Consider the following 13,960-nt stretch of genomic DNA (forward strand, 5'->3'; position numbering starts at 1 on the left):
ACCGACGATTTATCACGTCCTGAGGCATCTTATAGTAAGGCAAAAGGTACCCTTCAGCATCCTTACGATACGCTCCGGATTCATAATTGAATCCAGTAGAATGCTGCTCGTGGCGGTAACACTCGCTCCAGCTGTCTATTCCAGCCCTAACCCTAACCTTAACCCCATCAGACAGTGTTTTCCAAAGTGATCATGATCAGAGCGTAAAACACATTTACATGTATAGATTCATTCCAAACGGCTCTCATGGCACCAAACACGTAACATACAGACGATTGGTCCCATGGCGTCGGTGTGTTGGTTATCCAGAAAATGTGAAAGCTCCTGAGGACCAGCAGAAGCACGTCGATGATTATTATGAGAAAGACGGTGTCAGAGGAGATCCTGCAAGCATATTTATATTTACCTCACAACCAGGTGAGTGGATTCCACCTTTAGGACCTTTCCTGGGTGATCTCACCAGTGAATTAGATTGTGGAGAGAGAGAGGAGAACAGACACACACCCGGTTGCTGTCTCTGATACTGTCGAGTGTGATAAAAAGAAGTTTCATCTGAAGAAGGATGCAACTGTGAAAAAAGTCCAAGTGGTCGACAACAAACGCAGAGTGCTGCCTGATTATATAACACTACCAGACTACAGCATCCATACTTAGTGCAGTAGTGGGCTCTGGTAATTTTGGTCGACAGTGTTATTGAAAATGCATCCAGAGTTATTTCACAATTTCATAATTTAATAAATGATTTTGCCAATAATTTAGAAGTACAACAAGTTTTCGCTGCATATGTCCATCATAAGAATTTAAGTTGTATTTATTTAGTTCAAAACTTGTTTAGTCAAGTAAAATCTAGCAGACTAATTATGTTGAATAAACCCAGACTGAGGAGGTGAAAGGATGCTGGAGAGTATGCAGACGAATCTGGCACTGCTGGAGCTGATATACAAATCATCACCAAGTGTGAGCAGGATTATTATCAGTAATGCAAACATAGATTTTATTAATGCAATGCATTAAAAAAAGCACTAAAAAGTACTCCAGTATTCTTCAGAGATGCCTGTCACTTGTGAGATGGGGCGAGCGTGAGGAGAATGCGCTGACTTCGAGCTGAACATGCAGCCAAACATACAGGAAGGAAAAATGTTTTATCAGCTGTGACCAGATCAGCAGACGTGACGTGGAATGATTGTTATTGACAGACAACAAGAGCGTTACAGCCGCTGCAGGGTGGCATTTATTTTTACAAACCCTCGCAGGTTTAAACACACTGGTACGTACAGTTATTGGTCCATATATGAATGTTTTTCTTTCTTATTACTGCTAAAAGATAACAGAACAAATGTTTTACCAGTTTTGTAATGCTAAAGATGAGAGGATTTTCTGTTAGTTATGACATACACAAACATATAGTCTGTTAAAAAATATGACAAACCATAGCAAAACTACAAGCAAGATTAGTCCCATACATATTTAATTCAAATTAATTCAATTCAATTTTATTTATATAGCGCCAAATCACAACAACAGTCGCCTCAAGGAGCTTTGTATTGTACAGTAGACCCTACAATAATACATACAGAGAAAAACCAACAATCATATGACCCCCTATGAGCAGCACTTTGGTGACAGTGGGAAGGAAGAAACCTCCGGCAGAACCAGGCTCAGGGAGGGGCGGGGCCATCTGCTGCGACCAGTTGGAGTGAGAGAAACCAGTTGTCAGATCATTACTTTTACTTAAATAAAGGACCTAAATGTATACAGCACTGCTGCTTCTGCATCTGCCTGCCATCTTTTTTCTGTCCAGTAGATGGCAGTAGTGTACAGGTGTAGCTATTCTCACCTGCAGTCGATGGAAGCAGCATTTTTAGCCTCAAACAGGGAGATTAAACCAATTTTCTTGCTGACATTCTCCGCAGAGCTCATCACGGTCCCAATGCTTGTATCACACACTGTTTGAATCACATTGCTTTGCAACCAACAGAGGTTGCGTCTATGTTTTTCTCAATTATAGGATATGTTTTTCAGTGTTTTACACAGCAGGAATGTCACTTGTCATGGAGCACAGATTTTCTTCTGCTTATTTTGTATTTCTCCCCCGCTGCTCACATTTCAAGCTTTGAGATTTGATCCAGGTAGAAGTAGCCTTTTGTGAGCTCCTGTCTGAGGATTTTTCAGTTCTCTGTCAGACCCTTTGTTTTCACTTCTTACTTCAGTTCTTCCATCCACACATTGTCACATTTTAGGGCAAAGACACAACTAAAAATAAACAAAGGCATAAATGAGGATTTCAGGGTTTTGGATGACATCTTTATTTTCTGATTCCCAAAGAGCAACACTGCAGTCAAGGCGAAATAGTACCCACTGTGTCCTCCGTGAACAAACACATATATCGAACACACATTGTGTGAACACAGCAGAAGCTGCTTTCATTGAGCAGACCTTAAATTACAGGTCACAAGGAACACGTGATGTCGTCCTCATCCAATCAGAACGCCTAAAATGAACTGGAATGAATAACACACGCGTTTGAAGTGTGACTACGAATCATGCGAGCTGAGAATCTTGTAGTTAGGTTTAGTGTACATGGGTGTAGCCACCAGCCAGCTGGCTGTGTTAGCGTAGCATGTAGATTTTTTCTCTCTCTGAATCATTTTGTCTGATAGTTAGCATTTTCCAGGCTGCATCTCTGAGTCATCATCAGTGACAGTCGCAATTCTTGGATGCTTGATATGATTTGGACCTTTTCCCTTTCTACAGAGAAAATGATGGGAGATGTCCAACTCATTTTAACTTTCGGTGGATTTGTTTTCTCCATAGCAAATGTAGGGAACCTGTAGGGAACTCAGCTGCAGCTGAGACTAAACTAACCAAGGCTTTGCAGGACTGAGTCTGAAAGATCAACTCATCCTAATGCCAGGACGGAAGATACCTTGGTGCTTTAATGCAGGGATCCCTGCAGTACCAGCCACAAGGAGTTTATGGTCCTGATGGAGGAATGGCGGTCGCATAAATCACAGGTTTGGTGACCCAGGTGACTCCTGTTCGTGGCCACTTGGAGCCACAAAGTGGACCAAAGTTGGCTGTCATGCATATCAACTTGTGTGAATTTCCATAAATCTTATAGATTTTTAATCATTGCCATTGCTTGTGGGCGTAGCTGAAACAAAGCTGATGAAAACAAAGCTCACACATCCAGTGGCAGTATGCAAGTGTGCAAGTGAACCAAACAGTGGGCACTGTGGGTGCTCCACAAGGACGAGCTTTGTCTTTCAGTTCAGCAGTACAAGCAAGATGACAGGATGTGTCAAAGTTTAGGCGAGTCCATGGGACACATGAGTGGCAGCATGCTGTGTAGCAGTCTGCCCTGCTGCAGAGGGAAAAACAACAGAGATGGACATTGATGATGGAGTCAGTGTGTGTGAAAGGTCCCAACATTCACAGACTACATGTTTCTGTCCAAAATCTCTGTCTTTATCATTACCCTTTGGTTGCCTTGAGCAGCTGCTGTCAAGCTCTAAAAACTGTCCCACATCCAAAAACACCAAGATGGCGAAGGTAAAACATCTCAGCATGAGGCTTTGTAGGACCATCTTTTATTTACAGTCTATGGGAAAATCATGCATGTATCCTTAAAGAGACACTTCAAACATCATCGGGAGATCAGTAGATAGATTTTTAAGGAGAGAGGCTTTTATATTAGACAAGCTGACAGATAATCAGTTAGTGCTGACAGCAGAACTTCCTCTCTTGTACACTTCCTGATAAATGCACTCCTTATAACACTGCTCATGTTTACCGACTGTACCAAACTCTGAGCTAATATACACTGAGTCGCAGATTCACAGGGTTTGGTCATGCCTCTTTAAATCTGTTTGGGAGCGACGAGGCCATGCCACGTTTTGAGCCACTCCCACATTAGCTCTTTTTCTTTGAATTGCATGTAATTGGATTGGACTTGCTTGGTGCTTGGGCTTAATTAAGTCCATATTCTACATCCACCTCTCATGCTGTGTGGGTTAAGAATATATCCAAAGATGATATTTCCATAAATGTGTCGACTGGGAAGCAAACACATTTACCAAGGCATGGACACCCTCTGCTCTGCAACAGGCATACATTTAATTTTGATATGCTACCCTTTTTTTATCCTTATAGAGTTATTAAACCATTAGGTTATTTCTATTTAGAGGTCAAGTGCACATACTTGGTGACAAAAGACTTCTGTAAGTTATTCATGTCTTCTGTTTTTTTCCTGTGTTTGATCCTTGTGATGCTGGTGCAGACAGTTTGGCACATCGGCAGATGTCATTAATGTAATTGCTTTATGTGCTGACAGTTTATCCCAAGCCTTGAAAACAGACAGGAAGATAAAGTAACTATACTCTCATAAAGGATGAGTTGTAGTTTGGCACCATTGCTGATTTTCAAAATTGGATTGAATCCACGCTCCTCAAAATGTTCCGCTGTCTGTATCACTTTTTCAGTAATGATGATTTGGCGCTGATGGTGGCTGATTGTTAGCTGGCAACTGTTTGGCAGCTGTTCAACACAAATGAATACTGATTCATGTGGACTGAGGCAAGGCAATGAATGAGAGTGAAAAGTTCATGTCAGTGAAATCTTATCAACTGGTGACAAGATGAGCAGCAGGAAAGGTGTGTGGGGTCGGTGGGGGGGGGGGGGGGGTTAAAGTTAGCCATCCATAATTGGAATTCCTTTGGCAAATTAGTGCCTCACTAATGAACACGTATCAGAAGATGTAAATGGATTTTAATGAAACGGGAAGTTTTAAACAGGTTACATCAACATAAAGAACATCACTGTGTATTAAAAACATTGTAAAAACCATGTTCTTACATACAAAGTAACAGGACCATAATCCATGGAGTGTATTTTTCTACTCATTTTCTACAGACTTTTAAGAAAATTTCACACACAACTAAAAAGCTTTTACAAACTCTAATCCAACTTTTACCCAGACCATTAAAAAGCTTCTGTACATCACAGAAAAAGATCAGTTTAAAGTTTTGCTGAATGCTGTGATTATGGCAACTCTACCTATTGTTGAGATAAAATGATTTGCAGTGCTTCAATAATGCTATGCTTTTTTATTAATAAGTGTTATAAAGTCATGTAGTAGTATTAAGTGGACACAGCCCTGAAAAATAAAGGCATGAGACTACGTGTCCTTGGGGAGTAGAAAGCTGCTCTCGCTCACGCTTGCCTGGGAAAAAGTAGATAAGAGGGGACCATCTCTGGTGGAAAGTTACTGAGACGCTGTGGTTTAGACTAGAATGAGAGAGCTTCTGTAATAAAACTATCAGGGGCACACCAGCATTTTGAGGTCCGCAGCAGCGTGTCATGCAGGACGCATCTCCCTTCTAGAAGCATTAAAGTGTTAAATGGTCTACTGAGCAGTGTTTCGTCTTCCATCGGATGCCTCTGAGGAATCAAAAGAACTCGGTGAAATGTTGATATTTACACTATAAAGACGTAGTAATAATGTTAATTGTCAACCTGTCAATACCAGATGTATGTCGTGCATCGAGCTGGCTAACTGCCTCTACCATTACATAAAGCTATGCATCTTAGCTTTGTACAGTTAGCTGGTTTATTTCACATAATAGCACCAAGAATCACTTTGGCAGGTGCGATTAAATTAGCAAACTAGCCATCTAGCATTTGGACTCACTCAGGTATGATTTTGCTACCAATAATAAGGTAATATTGCCCCGAGTGTCCAGCATTCAGACGGCTACCTGAGGACACTCGTGTGAGAGAAAATCTGCTCACACAGATATGTTGAGCCAAATACTGTCAATAAGGCCTCTGCAATGTTCTGAAGACAGTTAAACTTGTCAGGTAGTGATGTCCAGCAGGTGAAAATGCAGGTCCATGAACACGCACAGCTGTGGATTCCAGTCGAATCGAGCTTTTCAGTTCAATCAGCTGCATTTCTATGTCAGCCAGTTAATGCGACACAAATCCAGCTGTTCATTAAAGCTTTCTGGTTCGATCAGAAAAGAAAACATTGGTCCATACACCTGAAAGTCCAGAAAACACATTGTGAATTCTGTCTCTAGTCTACAGATGTATCCGTGTATTTCCGTGGTGCTGATGCTGCACTGAGCGGACAGCTCCTGAAGCATTTGAAGTGTTGGAATGTGGAAATTTCAACATCGCTTGAAAAAACTGCCACCTAGCAACGTCCCTCTCACCGGTAGGCTAAGTTAGTTTTAGCCAATTACAAGTTGAATCCGGTGGTTGGGGTTGTTAGCTAAGATACCGTCATTAAGAAGTGGCACAACTAATGTGTCTATGCGAGCTAATTTCTGGCCGTGGATATTTATTTTTTAATGCACCCTGTCAGATTAATTCAAGCGTGTCGTGCCATCAGTTCGTGTGCCAGCTGTGGCAGGGTTGCCGACCCCTGATGTAGATAAACTGAATGAACATTATGATGGCTAATTGTCAATTTAATTGATAGTCATATGAAGTAGGCAAGCTAATCAAACAGATTAGAAATGTTGTTGAATTAACAGACTTTATCTGCTCAAGACAGTGTTTGTGTAATGTGGGGTGGCTTTCAACAATAACCTGGCAATTCTTTTCATGAACCTGAGCTTCACATGAACAGTGCTCAAGAGAAACTGCAGATGGAAAAACTGATAAATAAATCATTTTCTGGGACCTAGCTACAACAGCAGAAAAATAGGGTCAGTATGGCATGCTTAACGAAGGATAGCGTGTTCGATAAGCATATAAAATCTTTGCATTTCGTTCTGGTAACAGGGACGTTAGCAAGAATAACTGCACATGTTTGTGTGGAGCCACACAGATAGACAGATACATTAACAGTTCGATATTCCCAATAACGTTTAACAGCCCAGTTAAAACATTATAGCCATGAACTGAAAGAGTACGTGATGTGTTCATTATTAATTGTCTAAATTCTTTACCCTCTGAACTTGAAGTTGTCATCAATGAAGACCCCACCCCTAGCCCCATGTTTTGGAGACAAGACAGCCAATGATACTCAGACCTCAGAAGGTTCAAAACATGCCTTAATCAGTTGGTATGACGCTCCATTAATGGGAGATATCAATAAAATACATATAAATCTTTGCAAACACAGGATGACTGACTCAGCTGAAGAGTGGCAGAAACATGAAATGAATCCTATCCCACATCTGTCTTGTTTCAGAAACACCAGCTTATGTAGAGGGTAGCAGTGTGTCATGATTTTTGAAATCAATCATTAATTTGCATATTCTGAAGACACTTTAATGACCACTAAATCACTGTGATTTTTACATTCCACAATAACTAATACGATAAAACACAGCTTTCAGCGTCTCGTGTATTTTGAAACTGGGTTTTCTGGGGACCTGGAATGTAAATGTGCCTGTGTCTAAAGCAGCTTCTGTTGTTCACATGTGCTATGTGCTATAAATAAGTTCAGACATTTTTCATTTTCATTTCCAAAAAAACATTTATTTAACATAATTCAGTGAGCTAGATGATGAACTCGGAGGATAGAAACAAAGTATCAGTACTACTGTGCTGTAGTATCGATCTGATACTAGTGATGTGCCAAACCACTGATTTCCTTTCTGATCTGATACCAAGTAAAATTCAGGATGGGATCGACGATACTGAGCCGATACGATACTTTGTACAAAAACTTAATGTGTAATTATATTTCAAACTATAGCTTCATAATGATTGCAGGACATCAGACTACTTGTTCTTATTGTTTAATAATGAAGAATTATCATATAGAAATAAAAAACCTGAAGTTGTGTGTTCATTGATGCTATTTGAACACATAGATCTTGTCATTTAACATGCGTATACTTGCATAAACATTCAACATTCACACTCTCCCTCATTCACAGTAGTGCTGTGCCACACTACACACTCTGGTATCTAGTAAATACAGGGTCACTATTGCTAATATCAGTACCAATAATTTGAAGTTATTCAGGCAGCTGATTGGAGGAGAGTAGTGCGCCATGACCTATGAACTGAATTCTCAATTTGCAAATTCTGAACACATTTCATCACTGTGATTGTTACTGTCCACAATAATTAGTTAACACTTTCAGCTTTTCATGTGTTTTGAAACTGGGTTCTTGGCAAAGTTTTCTGTCTCTAAAGCACAAAATAGTTTGGACATTTTTCATAGTCCTTGTTTCAGGTTCATTTTTCTTCCAAAGAAATAATTAGCACAGGTCAGCGGGCTACATACTGAACTTTAAGTATCGATCCAACCATGCTAGTCTTGATCCGATACTAGTGTTGGTATTGATACTATCGATATTTGGATCGATCCATCCATCTCTACCACCTCAGCTCTGAGCACGTTCCCAATGACTCACCATGTTAATTGGTTGTAATGATAAAAGAAATCAGCCCAACAGTTGCTGTGGGGTTGATTTTCTTTTAATCCTACTGAAACTGAGCCTCGTGCTTTTTTGATTGTTTTTCCTGACAGAATATTGAACAGGTCTAAATCACAATCCTTTGCACGCAGCTTTTCACGGTTGCATGTAAAATATGTGAAATGGCTGGTAAATTGCTCAGTGAGCCAACTTTCTTAACCGCATTAGCGTTCCCCGCCCCCTCTGTGTTTGCAGCGTACAAAAAGCAACGGTTTACACTAAGCAGCTGCCTCTCGTCTCCTTTGTCTTCGTCATGGCTGTAGACAAATTCTATTAAATCCTGTGAGAGACCGTATTAGCACAATGAGGATACAAGACACAGCCAACAGGGCTCAGCAGCACCTGTCCATTCATGCTGGAATGACCAAACACTCCCTCCGTCCCCCGAATGAGGCTTTGATTCACACAAACAACTTACACGAGCCTCCTCTGCGTTTACCTCTTTACTGCTTCATCCAGCCCTCCGGCTCTAATTACCCGGACGCTCAGGAGAATGTCACCAACAGACTAACGGAACGAAGAGAGGAAAGGGGGAGTCTTTTGGGAGGGCTGTTTGTTAATGAGATGTATCAAACTTGGCAGGCGACAGAGCCTGGCAGCAAAGTGTGGGCCGAGAGAGACGGACGTCCAAATCTGAGAACTGCACTCGCACTTTACCAAACAAATCTGGAGCAACAGCAAAGACCTGGACTGTAAACAGCCTCGGAGCAATGTTTTAGACTCTGGGAATTATCTGGAATTTTCATACCATCAGTTTGGTATCGCACATGATTTCACGGTGAGGGGGTCAGGGCTCTGCTTATCAGAAGCAGGAATAATCTCGCTGAATAATCAGACAGAAAAACAGAGCTGTTCTCTGTGTTTACCACATCAGACCACACCCCTACCTGTGATGTCAGAGCAGGTGTTTTTATGGGAAACATGGTAGCAGTACCCATATTAACATACTGTTTAGTTTACCTTATTCAATTCAATTCAATTTTATTTATATAGCGCCAAATCCCAACAAAAGTCGCCTCAAGGCGCTTCATAGATACAGAGAAAAACCTAACAATCATATGACCCCCTATGAGCAAGCACTTTGGCGACAGTGGGAAGGAAAAACTCCCTTTTAACAGGAAGAAACCTCCAGCAGAACCAGACTCAGGGAGGGGCGGGGCCATCTGCTGCGACCGGTTGGGGTGAGAGAAGGAAGACAGGATAAAGACATGCTGTGGAAAAGAAACAGAGATTAATAACAGATATGATTCAATGCAGAGAGGTCTATTAATACATAGTGAGTGAGAAAGGTGACTGGAAAGGAAAAACTCAATGCATCATGGGAATCCCTGGCAGCCTACGTCTATTGCAGCATAACTAAGGGAGGATTCAGGGTCACCTGGTCCAGCCATAACTATATGCTTTAGCAAAAAGGAAAGTTTGAAGCCTTATCTTGAAAGTAGAGATAGTGTCTGTCTCCTGAATCCAAACTGGAAGCTGGTTCCACAGAAGAGGGGCCTGAAAACTGAAGGCTCTGCCTCCCATTCTACTTTTAAATACTCTAGGAACAACAAGTAAGCCTGCAGTGTGAGAGCGAAGTGCTCTAATAGGGTGATATGGTACTACAAGGTCATTAAGATAAGATGGGGCCTGATTATTTAAGACCTTGTATGTGAGGAGCAGGATTTTGAATTCTGGATTTAACAGGAAGCCAATGAAGGGAAGCCAATACAGGAGAAATATGCTCTCTCTTTCTAGTCCCTGTCAGGACTCTTGCTGCAGCATTTTGGATTAACTGAAGGCTTTTCAGCGAGTTTTTAGGACATCCTGATAATAACGAATTACAGTCGTCCAGCCTGGAAGTAATAAATGCATGAACTAGTTTTTCAGTGTCACTCTGAGACAGGATATTTCTAACTTTAGAGATGTTGCACAAATGGAAGAAAGCAGTCTTACATATTTGTTTAATATGTGCGTTGAAGGACATGTCCTGGTCAAAAATGACTCCAAGGTTCCTCACAGCGTTACTGGAGGCCAAGGTAATGCCATCCAGAGTAAGAATCTGGTTAGATACCATATTTCTAAGATTTTCAGGGCCGAGTACAATAACCTCAGTTTTATCTGAATTAAGAAGCAGAAAGTTAGCGGCCATCCAGGTCTTTATGTCTTTAACACATTCCTGCAGTTTAACTAATTGGTGTGTGTTATCTGGCTTCATGGACAGATAGAGCTGGGTGTCATCTGCATAGCAGTGAAAATGTATGCTATGTCTTCTAATGATACTGCCTAAGGGAAGCATGTATAATGTAAACAGAATTGGTCCTAGCACTGAACCCTGTGGAACTCCATAATTAACCTCAGTGTGTGAAGAGGACTCTCCATTTACATGCACAAATTGGAGTCTATTAGATAGATATGATACAAACCACTGCAGCGCAGTACCTGTAATACCTACAGCATGTTCTAATCGCTCTAATAGGATATTATGGTCGACAGTATCGAACGCTGCACTGAGGTCTAGCAGGACAAGCATAGAGATGAGTCCACTGTCAGAGGCCATAAGAAGATCATTTGTAACCTTCACTAAAGCTGTTTCTGTGCTGTGATGAGCTCTGAAACCTGACTGAAACTCTTCAAATAAGCCATTCCTCTGCAGATGATCTGTTAGCTGTGTGACAACTACTCTTTCAAGGATGTTTGATATGAAAGGAAGGTTGGAGATTGGCCTATAATTAGCTAAGACTGCTGGGTCTAGAGATGCTTTTTGAGTAAAGGTTTAACTACAGCCACCTTGAAGGCCTGTGGTACATAGCTGATTATTAGAGATAGGTTGATCATATTTAAGATTGAAGCATTAATTAATGGCAGGACTTCTTTGAGCAGTTTTGTAGGAATGGGGTCTAAAAGACACGTTGATGGTTTGGAGGAAGTAATTATTGAAGTTAACTCAGAAAGATCAATTGGAGAAAAAGATTCTAACTTAACATCAATGGTACTAAAAGTAGCTGTAGATAATATTACATCTGTGAGATGATTATGAGTCCTTTTTTCTCTAATGATTAAAATTTTATTTGTGAAGAAGTTCATAAAGTCATTACTAGTTAAGGTTAAAGGGATGGTTGGCTCAACAGAGCTCTGACTTTTTGTCAGCCTGGCTACAGTGCTGAAGAGAAACCTGGGGTTGTTCTTATTTTCTTCAATCAGTGATGAATAGTAAGATGTTCTGGCTTTGTGGAGGGCTTTCTTATAAAGCAACAAACTATTTCTCCAGGCTAAATGATGATCCTCTAAATTTGTGACACGCCATTTCCTCTCCAGGCCCAGGTGGATGATAGATGATAACAAGTAAGACTGGTTTCTGAGTTTTACAGCTGGGGTGGACAAGGCTAAGCATCAGGCTTTCAAATGAATTAAAAGTCTGTCTTTGGTCTTATTCATAGCATGTTAACACTGGGATGCCTTGCTTCATCCAGTTGCAGAATGAAGGCTTCCTTTCTAACCCTCAGCCCAGTGCGAAATACATCAAATCATTGATCTGCGTCTCTCGTAATGGAAGTTATTTAGCAATCATAACCAGCAACATAGCGTTCTTCTTACTTACATTTTTGGTAAATATGTTTGTACAGACGTACGTGTGCAGGACATTACAAAACCTGCTACCTCTGGGAGCCAAACACTTCCTGTTTGTGTCTGAAATGCTTTTCTTCCAAAACAACATCACACGACTTTAGAAAGAACAGAGTGAGGCTGAGGAGGATGAGTGGCATAAGAACACAGAGATGCAGGACAGACACCCTCTGGCTGCCATTCACCTCAGTTGGATTGCATTTAAACGGTTTTCACCCCTCGACATTTCTTTCTCCGCTCTCCATTTTCCTGTCTCCCTCTGCCTTCATACACACTCACACTCAGCATCCATTTTTGTCTATCATATTATCCTCTCAGCAAGGCCACATCTCCTGTCTGCCTGCCTTCCATGTCTTCAGCAGTTTATCACTACGTCAGCCCACTCAGGGCTGATCGCCTGATGAAATCACCAGACCTTCTGTCCAGCGGCATGCCTCAAAGTGCTTCGGGCAAAGCTATTAGCCACACTTCCTGGAATTTTTCTTTTAGGTCCTCGTGCACCTCTACCACTGACTCCAGTTATTTTACTCTCATGAGCCTCTGACATAAATGAAATATAATTTCTATTTCAGAGGTTAGTTTTCACACTTTTCTTACATGTAGTGCACAGCAGGTGATGCTAATGAAAATGCAGAAGATATGACACAGGTAGAACACCTGCTGGTATAAATATGTAGGCCTGCACCTTTACACACCTCTGTAATCAGACTTATAGACGAGTTCTAGGGAACTGCTGGTTAAATACTATTTAACATCCAGTTTGCTGTGCCAGACCATTTATATTCCCAGGGCTAATACTGCCAGTTTTATCACAGCTTACATATTTTTTTTCACAGACCACGTGCAAAAATCATTGATGTCCTAATAGAAAACATAGATGCAGAGAGACTGCTGCCATGGTGTGGCTGTGGCTCAGGCGGTAGAGCAGATCAACTACTGATTGGAAGGTTGGTGGTTCGATTCCTGGTTTCCCCAGTCTTGAGCAAGATATTAACCCCAAATTGCTCTCCGATGCGTTCATCGGAGTGTGAATGTTTATTAGTTGTACTTGTATGAGTGGGGGTGAATGAGGCATGTTGTATAGAGCGCTTTGAGTACTCCGGGAGAGTAGAAAAGTGCTCTATAAGAATCAGTCCATTTACAAAGAACCTTTAATTACATCCAGACACACTAGGTGAGCATCATCTTTGACATGCATGGCTAATGGTGTGTGTGGACATGTTTAATCTAGAATGGATTTATTTTGTTAAACCTAAGCAAATAAGTTAGTAAATATGAGGGAATGGGGTCGATTTATTAGTTTGATTGTAGTAAAATAGTAAAATGTAGCTCTTTGAAGTACATATCTAACAGCTATTTTTGTGCAAGGCTAAATGTGCCTCTTGCTACGGTAATATAATAACATTAGTAAATAGGAATACAAACATTCTTTGACTTTTCATCCAACCCTAAATAGAAAAATGAGTAACAGCTAACCTGCACTGTTCCAAAAAATAGTAATGTCAAAGTATCTAACTGTATATTTTACAGTTTTGTACTGTCTTTCTAGAATATCATTAAATTTACATAAGTAGACTGTGATTTTACATGTCAAAGGTAAAATAACATAACATCACTGTAAATATAGTAAAACACAATTTATTTGTTTTTTAAATATATTTTTTTGTACATATGCATATTTAGATTGTAAAAATACATTCAGAAATGTATCATAATTTCACAAATATTTGTCTGTTATGTGAGAGAATGATCTGTTAAATCCAAATGTAATACTATGGAAAAATATATAAAATGATCGAAAATTAATGAGAATAATCAATAATTAAAGGAGTATTTGAATTATGATTGTGCTGAAAATTTCATGTCATCTAGGTCTGATTCAATAATTCAGAGGTAACAAGTGAAAATATAAT

The sequence above is a fragment of the Perissodus microlepis genome, chromosome 1 (assembly GCF_051167445.1).
Source record: "Perissodus microlepis isolate ML-2025 ecotype Zambia chromosome 1, ASM5116744v1, whole genome shotgun sequence".
NCBI classification, from domain to species: Eukaryota; Metazoa; Chordata; class Actinopteri; order Cichliformes; family Cichlidae; genus Perissodus; species Perissodus microlepis.